Source organism: Marmota marmota, unplaced genomic scaffold (assembly GCF_001458135.2).
Source record: "Marmota marmota marmota unplaced genomic scaffold, marMar, whole genome shotgun sequence".
Taxonomy (NCBI): domain Eukaryota; kingdom Metazoa; phylum Chordata; class Mammalia; order Rodentia; family Sciuridae; genus Marmota; species Marmota marmota.
Window position 1 is genome coordinate 20,557,658 of NW_026000142.1, and position 12,544 is coordinate 20,570,201.

The following is a 12,544-nucleotide window of genomic DNA, read 5'->3' on the forward strand; positions in this document are numbered from 1 at the left end:
TAAGTTACCATTTGTTTGACCTTGTTGCCTGGCCATTCCTATCATTCCCTTTTGCTTTCTTTTGTGCTTCTGTTTGTATTACACTATTTAAAAGTGTTGTTTATCATGAAGAGGAGAATCACAGGAACACAGGCATGGGCGCTGTAATACTTCATGCCAGCCTCCCAGACTGCTGAGATTTGGGTTCTCACCAGACCAGTTTCCATTTGTACAAACTTTGCTGTGGGCCACTAATAAAACTGAATGACTTCTTGCTTCCAATTCAGTTTTTTGTGCTGAGAGTTTGGTTTTGATGCAGAGAGGGTTCTCTCTGCTTTTCTGCCTACCAAGGGGTACACATTGTCAACTCTGCATTTATAGGAAGCTGACTGTATGGGGACCTGAGACATGAATATCTATATAAACATAACTTTTTTTTTTGGGGGGGGGGGGGCACTGAGGATTTAATCCAGGCCTTGTATAACATGCTAGGCAAACCCTCTGCCACTGAGAGTTACATCCACGGCCTTTTTTTTTTTTTTGAGACAGGGTTTCACTAAATTGCTGAGGCTGGCCTCAAACTTGCCATCCTCCTGCCTCAGCTGGGATTATAGGCAGGCACCATCATCACAACCAGCCAAATGTCACTTTCCACCAATCATTGTCAGGCCTCATGGGTCATTAAGTCTGTCTTCTCCAAGAAAAACTCCTGATTCTTCTATGCACATTCACTAAAATCCCAATTCTTGAGCATATATTTTTAAATAGCACTAGCTGACCAAAATTTGAGTCTTCAAAGGTTACTCTGTGGAAGATTGGACTTGAGCAAAACTGTTCCGCTTGAGAGGGGCCTCTGGAAAAAAGGGAATGATTTCTCAGACCCAATGGGCAGTATTTTTTCTATTGATGTGTAGAGGGCTCCAAATGAAATTCTCATTAAAAAATTGCTTCACTAAAAGATCCTTTGGCCAAAACTAATGAAAAACTTGACAGACTTAAGCAAGTAAAGTTCATTTCCCTAGTAAATTCTCTCCTTCTTTATCCTTCAGTTCTCTTCATACATCCAGATTTTGCTATGTCCTTTCCTCACTCTCTCTTCTCTGTCTTATCCTCTCTCCTCTTGGCCTTGTCTAGACCTTTTCCAAATGACTCTCCTAAAACCCCAGAATGTTATTTGCCTCTAAGGACCCATTTTTCCCAGACTCAGGTATATAGGCAACATGAGAATTTAAACTTCTGATTTGAGCTGAATTATAAGCTACCATCAAAGATTTCCCTAAACCCAGAAAGGAACAGCAGGTACTCAGAAGAATTTATAATCATTTGAGTGAATACTTGACCTATGTTAACTTAGACACGTTGGTGGAATCTCAGATGCTAAATCCTTGATGGCAAATGCTGATTAGACCAACCAGAAAGAGAACTATAAGATTCCTCTTTTCACCATAAACCTAAGGATTGAAATAGGACTAAAAAGTAGTCCTGTACCTGAAACATTTCCAACAAAAATTGATTGGACTGTAATTCAATCATGCAAACAGGTAATAGATGAAACTGTACAATGTTTTCAGGAGAGAATAGAAAATTCCTTTTGGCAACATTTGAGAATTAAGAAGGTGTTGATGTAACACCAACCCTTCCATCTAATTTTGTCAATGAAGTTATACCTGAAAATGGAGACTCAATTTAGAGACAGAAATTAGAATGGAAAGTACCCCTTTACCTGAGTTACAGCATCCCAGAGAACAAAAGGGCTTTAGAACAAAAACAAGACAGAGCCCAAAATAAACTTATAGTTCTGCAGATCAAACAGCCAGGTATCTCTCTTTCTAACTGATCACAAACCGACAAGAACACTTGTGCACAGTAGCAGAAAAGACACTGAAAAAAAAAAACATAAAAAGATCTTACAAAAGAAATACCAATACAAAAAAATCCCTCAATGCATATTGGTGAGTGTGTTCTGAGGAAGAAGAATGCATCCAATATCCTGCCTTAAATCCTCAAGATGAATTCACTGCAGTATAGGTGGCCAACCTCCAGGCAGGTACAAAAGCTCTTCTCTCTTCACTGAACTCTGCCAACTTTGTATGGATTCTTCCTTGAAGTAATTATGTACATAAGTAGCAGGTCTTTCAAATAATGCTCAGATTTTCCCTCTCTCAGTAAAACTGTAACTCTTAGCCCTTGAATAAAGAAAGTCCCTACCCTAGGATGCCACCTTGCAAATTGACTAGAAAGAGACTTTGCAAATGAAATTGCAATATTAAATGCAAACCAGTTGGACTATTCTTGAGGTTCCAGAGAACTGCTTTAGTTGTGTTTGTGTCCAACCACGTATCTTTACTCCTTCACTGGGTCTCAAGCACATCCCAGAGAGAGACCTGGACATATGCATCAGTTCCCAAACTGTCACAAATTTAGTGGCTTAAAACAATGCACATCTATTGCTTTACAGTTCTAGAGGTCATAGTGCAAAATGGGTCTTACTGGGATAAAATGCAGACTCAAAGGGAGAAGCCACTGGCTCTATTTTTCAGCTTTAGGGGCCATTTAAATTCCTTGGCTCATGGCCTCTTTTTTCCACCTTGAAATTGAACAGTGGGATATCTTGAAATCTCTAACTCTGACCTTCTTCTTATCCCCTTAAGGACCCCTGCGATTACACTGAGCACACCTGGACAATCTTGCATTATCTCCCCTTCTCTAAGTTACCTGATAAGTAACTTTCATTCTACAGATAGACTTAACTCCCCTTCCTACAGAGCACAACACAGCCAGTTTCTGGAGAGTGAGATACAGGCTCTTGGGAAGAGAGAGGGGGAACTATTGATTTTGTTTACCATAACATGATTCCTGACATTCTATGGACTAAAATTTTCGCTGACATAGGAAGTCACAGAGAAAGAACATAATAAAATTCAGATAGATTTATCTACCAAATACTTACCAAATTTCTGTAATATCCCTTGAAGCCAGAAACAAAGGAAGAACTTGATCTTATGAGGAAAGCCTAATATCCAAAGCCCTCTCGTATCCTGCACAAGTGTCTACCATATTCCTGACCTTCCAGTAAAGGAATCAAACAAGTAAGGATATTGATTTTTCAAGACTTCGGAGACATCAACAAGATTATTAAACTTCACTCCCCCACAGAACCCAGCCCAAATACCATTGACTCAATCCAAATTAAGCTGCTTGCTGAAATCTAGTGGATCTCTGCTCTGCCTTTTTTAGTGTATCTCTAGACCAGTGAAGTCAACACCTTTGCACCAGGTGAGACCTGGGGAGGACACCAGTACACCTGGACAGTCATGCCTTAGTCACGAAAGCCCTCCCCTGTTTTTCTGAAATGATCATATAAGGCTAAAAAATGCTTTCCTTCTGATTCAGTTTTGTATACTATGTGAATAATCTGAAATATCTCATTCTGAATTGACTAAGGCTCAGGAAGTAATGCTCTCCTCTGAGACACCAATCATGAGCAGCCCTCCTGAACCCAAAGATGACTTCTCCTCCTTCCCCACCTCCACCCCCTCAGAGCTGGGGATAACACTCAGGTCCTCTTGCATGCTAGGCAAGACAAGTACTCTATCATTGAGTCACATATCCAGTTCAAGAATGCTCTTTAAAAGCTTCCTTCTCTAGGCATCCTTGATTCTAAGAAGTCTTTTGCTGTGCCTAAGTGATCTGCACATGGTGAGGTTTGAACTCAACTTCAAGAGAAACATCAAAAATCTATTGCTTACTACAGCCTCACCCTTGGCATGGCCGCAAGGAGACATCAAAAGGTTTCTTAACTTACCATCCACTTTAATTGAAGTTTCAGTAGAGGTAAGAAACTCCTTTGGCTGAAGAGCTTTCCAAAGTCATTTACTACTCCAAAAGCAATCTAACATCTGTAATGTACATTTCGTCTCTGGTTTTTAGCTAAACAGTAATCACCAGTGTCCTTGTCTCAGGACAGAAGCTACAGCTACAAAATTTATCAGTGTTTCAGAATTAGTTCTCAGCTTCCCACCTGATTTCATGGTTTCTCACACAATGATAGTACTATGGATTGAGAGCAAGCAACACTTTTTTAGTCAGTCAACCTCTTATGAGTCTGTTCCTCTCCTCATATTACTATCTTCCCTCAGTACCCTAAATCCTGCCACTCTCCCACTGCTACCAGAGAAAGGGAAACTTTAAAAACATCTTACCTGAGTCAGGGAACCTTCTGTATTTCACTCAGGGTTACTGGAGATCCCCAGTGCAAACCTTATCTAATATTATTTACTATTAGATCAAATCTCAAGACAGAAAAAAGGAGGTTATCAAGCAGTGTGTCATCAACAATTAAAGTTATTCCTTTGAATGTTGTCTTCTAACTGAAGTAATATCAATTCAGGTGGCAGAATTTATTATACTTACTAGAGATTATAATTTAGCAAAAGACAAGAAGCTAAATGTACAGAGAGCATATTGCTTTGGGAGTAGTACATGATTTTGGAATACTCTGAAACCAGATTCTTTCCTTTACTGAAAGGTCCATCAAAATTGACAATAAGTTAAACTTTTCAATGACTCCTAAAGAGCTGGATATTATAAAGATTGAGTCCTGCCCACTCTATGCAAAAAAAAAAATTGAGATAACATAGAACCTATAAGAAACGCCATAGCAGTTAATTCTGCTAAATAAGTAGCCTTCACCAGGGTTATGATCATAATTAAATCTCAAAGGGTTTGACTCTCTAAGGGGATTCAAAAAAGGCCATTGAGAAATGCCAATATTAAGTCCCTGAAAAGGAATAATTGGAAAAAAAATTACTCATTCCATTTCTCTCAGATAGTCTCTGGCATTCTCAATAAGAATGCATGAAGGGGCTGGGGATGTGGCTCAAGCGGTAGCGCGCTCGCCTGGCATGCGTGCGGCCCGGGTTCGATCCTCAGCACCACATATAAACAAAGATGTTGTGTCTGCCAAATACTAAAAAATAAATATTAAAAAAATTCTCTCTCTCTCACTCTCTCTTTAAAAAAAAAAAAAAAAAAAAGAATGCATGAAGGCACAAAATTGTTTTCAAATGTTTATTAGCTAAACTTTTTTATGAAGTTACTCCCCATGATATGGACAAATTGGTTACAACCCCAAGTCTACCTGGTTGTTGGGAAAATTCTACAGAAAGCTGAGGTTATTTTCAGGTCATGTGTCATCCAACCTGAAATGACATAATCAATAACATAATCCTGGAAAAAAAAATAAAGATGGGACATGGCCAGGAACCTCAAGAACCTTCTAAACATCTTCAGATGGATTTTATCCAGCTTCTGATCTCCATGAGATTTTAATTCATTTTAGTTATTGTAGGTGTTTATAGGGTGGGTTGAAACTGCCCCTTGCTATAGCTTTCATAGTCACTAAAAAAACTCCTTGTTATTATTATGTGTTTCTAACATGGTGCATATGGCTTTACCCACAAGTAATCAAAGCATGTACTTAATGGGAAACAGTATAAAATAAATTCTAGATGTAAGGCATGCTGTACTCAAAAATTATACTTTAACGCCTACAACCTTAGTTATTGCTTAATTTAAAGTGAAACATAAAAACATAAAAATTGCACATATTAAGGGGTTAATATGTAATGTTTTGATACATATATACATTGCATAATGCATAAGTGAGATTATCCATATCTATCTTCTCAAACATTTAGTATTTAACTATGGTAAAAACTTTCAAAATCCTTTCTTCTAGATTTTTGAAATGTTTAGTACATTATTGTCATCTATATTCACCCTCCTGTATAATAGTATACCATAAGGGCTTGTTCCTATATAACTACAACTTAATACCCATTAATCAACTTTCTCCTCCTTCCCTCCCTCCCTCCCTTCCTCCTATTCTGCCTATTCTCTGTAACTACCATTTTTTACTCTCAAATTCTATGAGATCAACGTTTTTAGATTCCACATATGAGTGAGAACATGTATTAGTATCTGCGCCTGGCTTATTTTACTTCACATAATGATCTACAGTTTCATCCACATTGTCAGAAATGATAGGATGTCTTTTGCATGGCTGAATAGAATTCCATTGTGTATATGTTTCACCTTTTCTCTATCCTTTCATCAATCAATGGAAAATTAGTTGTTTCTACTTCTTGGCTATTGTGAATAGTCCAGCAATAAACATGGGAGTACAGTTTTCTCTTGAACATATTGATGTAATTGATTTTGTATATAGAACCAGGAGTGACCACCCACCATCACATTAAAAGTCTGGAAGAACCAATGGCATCCTTGAATTAAAATTAGCAAACATTTCAGAAGTCTATGAAAAGTAAGATCAAAATTATTTCCACTAGCCATTTTGACCACATTGTCCCTCCCTCAATGACAGAGCAGTTATCTACCTACGATATGGTAATTGGAAGGCCCATTCATTCAGGGTCTCCCCTCCAATACTAGGCTCTTTCCTGATGCACAAAGATGACAAAATATCACCAGGATTCATGCAATGTATCCAGTCTCATCACGAACAAGACTGAATTTTAACTTGTTCAATGCATCTTCCTCAACTGCCTCTTTGTATGTTCAAACCAAGAGATTCCAACTATTAGGGGGTGAAATCAGAATAAAATTAAAAGCAATTCGGAACCCTCATTGAAAGGAGTTACAATAAAACAGACACAAAACTCCAGGAAGTCAATCCTTGGGTCTGTGTTGAACAACTGAAAAAATCAATTTATTGTTCCACACAATTGGAAGACAGCTCCAACAGGGATCTCACACTGAGGATTCTCAGAGATACTAGAAAAGCTGTCACCAGTCTTCAAAACCAGATAGTGGATATGAAACCTTCAGAAAAAGGAGAAATCTTAGATAGTAAACATCTTCTGCTCTATGCTTCTGACCAAAACCCCTGTCTAATTCCTATTCTCATGTCTTCATAGAGATGTTTGTCATCAACTCATGTCTTCTCTTTATTATAACTAAGTCAGAACCTACTCATTCTCTTGCCATACTAAAATTCTCTAAAATAGGAGCTATTGCCCTCAATTTTATCGACTTCTCTATATGTCATCAATAAGCATGCCCTCAATCTTATCGACTGCTCTATATGTCATCAATAATCATGCCCTGATAAAAAACTTCTGAGCAATCCTGATCTCATCAAATGATACCATAGAGAATTATAGCTGATGGCATTTCCACTTGCAACTCCATGGATGAGAGACCTTACACAAATCATCCTGTGACTTTTCTACTGCCCCTCCAACCCAGGAGGAGAACCAATTATTATCATCCATTCATTAGATAATTCTAAACTTGAATTCTAAAGTCATCGCTGGATGATGAGTAGATTACTTGCTACTTGGGAGACAGAAATAAAGTTTCAAATATTAAACCCAGCTAATATAAGACAATGGTTCCAACCTCGTGCCATAAAGATCCTTTGCTCATTTTCATGACTCTCCATATGCCCTTTTATTGTCTGATCTGGAATCACCCCCAAAGACTCATAAGTTTAGGATTTGTCCCAGCGCCACAGTCAGAGGTAGGGCTCTTGGGAAGTGCTGGATCATGAGGGTTCTAACTTCATTAGTAAACTAATCCATTGATGGATTAATAATTTGGTGGCATTATTGGAAGGTGTATCTTGTCCCTGGCCCATTCCTTCCCCCATCTGCTTCTGCTGCCATGAGGTAAGCAACTCTCCTCCACCATGCCCTTACGTCATGATGTTCTGCTCACCTCGGGCCCAAAGTCATGGAGGCAACCAACCATGGGCTGAAACCTCTGAAATCATGAGCCAAAATAACTTCTTCTTTTTTTTTTTCTCTCAGGTATTTGTCACTGTGATGAAAAGCAGACAAACACATGCTCCATTGGTTACTACTTCCTCTGTGACCAGGATGCCTGGTCCCCTTTGCCTCAGACTAATACCTCATGTATGTTAGGAGTAATATTTCAAGACTTTTCTATACAAAGAGACCTTGACTCTGTCCATCAGCAAGGCTGGAAATTCTAACTCAAACTCAGTGCAAAATGAGGCAGCCCTTGATTATTCAGATATTCTACCTGGGAGAACTACTGATTCATTGTTTATGTGAACAGTGTTCCCAACAATAGGAATCATCAATATAGAAACAACTGTAAGAAATTTACCACTAATTCTAATAGAAGTTATTAACAGTATCTGACCTAGATGTATACACATCAGTATCAATTCACTGGCAGTAGTAATGAAAATTCTACATTACTCTAAGCTTCTTGTTGGCTAGCTATGGTAGCATCTGTGCTGTTGCTAATACTGCTTGTTGTACATGGATCAATGAAGCAGGCAATGCACACCAGGTAATACTCTGCCTTAAGAGAAGACTACCTAGTTTCCTGTGGTGATCCTTATGCTCTGTGGAATTTGTTCTCGTGACCTGAGGTGGATCATTGTTGTTCCTGGCTGAGGTTCCTGGTCACAAAGCATCTTACAGGGACTATTAATTATTCTTGTTTCTGTAATCCTGATCAAGATGCTAATCTGTTGCACTCTATCTTACAGGGACTATTAATTATTCTTGTTTCTGTAATCCTAATCAAGATGCTAATCTGTTGCACTCTATCTAGAGTCCTGAATGCTTCTGTGCAGTCATTTGCTCACAATATTATAGCCATAGTAATATAATAATAAAAAGGTCAGGAATACAGAGACTATGCCAGCAACTGAACAACCTTTACCTGAAAGGTAAAGGTCTGGATCTCTAGCCATCTGTGAATTTGCTAACTTCTCACAATGAGAGAAAGACTTAAAGGTTGAACTGAGAGTCTGAATCTACAAATAGACAGTGGCCAGAGTTAATGACAACAGAGCACTGACTCACTGCTGCTGTATTAAGCTACAGCCAGATTCCCTATTCTTCTTCCCACTTCCAACTCAGGACAAATCAGAAAAAGCCAAATAGGCTCCCTAGACCAATCACATAAGGCTCACCCCTTCTAGTTAGCCTACCTTCAGCTTCCCCATGCCTATGATGTCCAATCATAGCATCTTCAGTCTTTCCTTTTTTTTCTTCAGTCTAATATTTTCTCACTCTTTTGTTTGTCTTTGAGTCTCAGACAGATATACATGATTATGGCTGGAGCTGTAACAAGTTCTGAATAAATGGTTTCTTCTCATTTTGTAGAACTTCATTTATTTTCACACATTCATACACTGCCTACAGGCAAAACTGCACACTGACCTCTACTGAGTATACTGACAGTGTAGAAAAGGCAATATGAACTTAGTTATTACTAGTTCTGCCATTCAGTGTATGTCTAATCTTGGAATAGTTAATATCTCTAAGTCTCTTTCTTCTTCTGACAAATCAGGATAATAATGTCACTTAGGGTACAAAGATTAAATGTGATTTAATGGTTAATTATGATAAAACATGGAACATACTTATCCTATTGTCTGGAACATAGGTGGTAAATAAGCAATAACAATGACAATCATGATGATAATGGTGGTAGTAGTGATGATAATTTCTCACAGTTGCTTTGTTCTATAATCTGAATGGCAATTGTATCACTATTTGCTATCTCACAGTGATACTGACAAGTTGCACCTATGATCTACAGAGTGTGTATGTGTGTGTGTATGTGTTTCATACATCTATAAAATTCATGTATAGACAGAGGTACATAGTATTATGAACCTTGATATATTCATCACATAGTTTCACCAATTATCAATTCAGACAATATTTTTTATCCATAATTCCCCAATTCTCTCTTCTACTTCATTTTACTTGAAGAAAATTCCAAGCATCATTCTCATTTCATTAGTGATATTTCATTTTATATACATTTTTAAAGTAAGAACTCTTTTGTAAAATATAACCATAATATCATTATCACTCCTTAAAATTCCTTAATATTATCTACCCAATTGCTTGTGCTATGAATCTAATATATGGTAAGAAGTTCAATGCTGATTTTTGCATATTTCTATTGTTTCCACACATTTATGGCTCTTTTTTCATTTTTACTTTTCTTTTAAATGGTTTTCATAAAAATGAATGGTTACTAATTGAATCACTTATATATTTTTGTTAAGAAGAAGGATTTGAAATAGAACTGAATTTTGTCTCTATAAATATCTATCTTTACTACCTCTTGTGAGTTTCCTTTACAATTTCTTGTTATTTTAATTACAACCAACCTAGACTGGTCTATGTAATATTTGCTATTTAATTCACTTTAGTACAGTAAAGAGAATTACAGTGAAATGATAACATGGAGACTTTGCATGAGGCTTCACTTCATGCCATAAATATCTTTTCAAATATTTTCAAAATATTTGCCAGTACCCTCAGAAATAATTTACTTACGGGATGATAAGTTTTTGCTTGTCTGATTCATTTGTAAGGTTTGGTTTATTTACTGAGGATTATTGACGCACAGTTACCAGTAAATTTAGAAAATATCCTGTGGGTTGCATATTTACGAAAAGTCCTTCCCTGTCATTCATCATCTGTAAATATATCCTGACCACTTTTGCCATCATCAGTTTTGAGCAATTGATTTTCAGAAGCAGACATTTGAGGGGAAAAGATAAGGGGGAGGTCATTCGAAATGTTTCTGTTTTTATGCATCCATAACTCACTTCAATAAAAAGATTTAATTTTACTGAGGGTAGCAAACTATCCCTTTAAAAGGATAAATAGAAAATACCTTAGATTCATTCTAAATAATTTATCATTTAATTTCTTTTCTTTCCTCATGACACACTTATTTTCCCAAACTCTAATATGTACTATAGCAAACCTTCTCTTGTTTTTTTTCTGTTTTGCAGTACTGAACAAACACTACCACTGAGCTACTTTCGGTCTTTTTAAATTTTATTTTGAGACAGGGCTCCACTAAATTGCCAGCTCTGGCCTCAATCCTGGTGCTTCAGCCTCCCAAGTAGCTGGGGTGACAAGTGTGCACCCCTGCATCCACGCCAACCAAAATTTTCTTAAGTTTTATGGAAAAACAACACTTAGAACCAAAGGTAATTCAACTAGTGAGTTACTGCACAAAAGTCTTAAACTTCATATTCTTTATGTCTTTCCAGAGAATAGAAACAACAGCTAAATAAAATAAGAAAACCTTAAGAGGCATCTTTTTCCAGATGAAAAAATTAAGGATGGTAAAGGGAAAATAATTATCTAAGTGTATCATCTTTACATCTTAATAGAAAATGAATTGGTCAGATGCCACAGTAACAGGAATGTCTAATTTTCACCTGTCAAATAATAAAATTGACATGAATGAGATGTTTGCCTTTTATGAATATTAAATATAACTCGAAGTCATTAGTGGGAGCATGCTCTAAAACCAGTGAAATCTAAATCTAATTTCTGTGGATTGGCTTAGGGCTTCATTATGTTCTTTAAGTGAATAGCATCAACTGCTCTGTTAAATACTTTTCCAAGAAGAAAAAACAGATGACATAATTGCAGGACACAAAGATAATCTCTTCTTGCTTACTGTCATTAAACTAACATTCAGATCCCTAGTGCCATTGGAAAATATCAAATGTCAAATCTCTCAACTGTAATAATTCAATTCTTGGCTGATTCAGTCTGCCTCAAATAATTTCTTTAAAATGCTCTGTCGTACCCTCAATAATTTTTAAAATTTGTAACCACAACGTTCTTTTATATTTGAGAATATTTTCAAATACATACACTGTAAATTATTTCTTTTTAAGTACAGAAAAAGTCGAAGCTCTTGTAACTCAGTCCAGATACAATCACAATCAAAATGAGATCTATCTGTTTCCAGAAACCAACACATTATAAGAACAGGACATTTTCTATGGACGGTCCTATGGAATCCTTTGTTCAATTAAAGTGTGGTGGCCATCTTTCTTTCTACTACATCATCTTACCAGAATTCGTCTTGGCATTCTGGTAAGTACATATTTCCTCAGTATTAAGATACTCTTCTAAGCTAAATTTCAACTTTACCCAAACCTAGAAAATCAAACCTAGTTATTTAGAACTCTGACAAGCAAATGGTATTAATATGGTAAGGGCATATTGCCACATGTCAGTGGTCCTGGGCATTCTTGGCCAAACCTGGGACATACATCAGTGCACAAGTATACCTTGGCATATCAATCAGAAATTCCCCCCAAATCCAGTAATGACCAACTCCTGTCAGTTCTACCTTCCATGAGTCTCCCTAATTCACCCCACTGATGATGCCTCAGTTCATTCAGGTCCTCTTCAGCTCTCAGCTGAATGTAACGGGAGTGGCCATCTGAGAGCCTGCCCTGATTCCACATCTACCCACTCAGTAACTGATGCTTAACTGAACAGACAGGAGATCTATATTCTCAGAGGATGGATTTTAGAATGGATCACAAGCCAGAGTGTCACTCACAAAATGTTGCACAATTTAACTCCACCACACTTGACCATGTTTTCTCCCCTCACTTGTTCTCCTCTCCCCACAACTGACTGGACACACACACACAAACACACACATGCACACACTGCATGAACCCTAATCTCTCCACAACTTCCAAAACACAGAGCCCATTTTA

General features: G+C 37.3%; 1 protein-coding gene across 3 annotated transcripts in view; it reads right to left on the minus strand.

Annotated features, from left to right (window-relative positions):
- The window catches only part of Grm8 (glutamate metabotropic receptor 8), a 770,925-nt gene that overhangs the window by 326,750 nt on the left and 431,631 nt on the right, over window positions 1-12,544 (minus strand). The gene's annotated exons all lie outside the window — the stretch shown is intronic.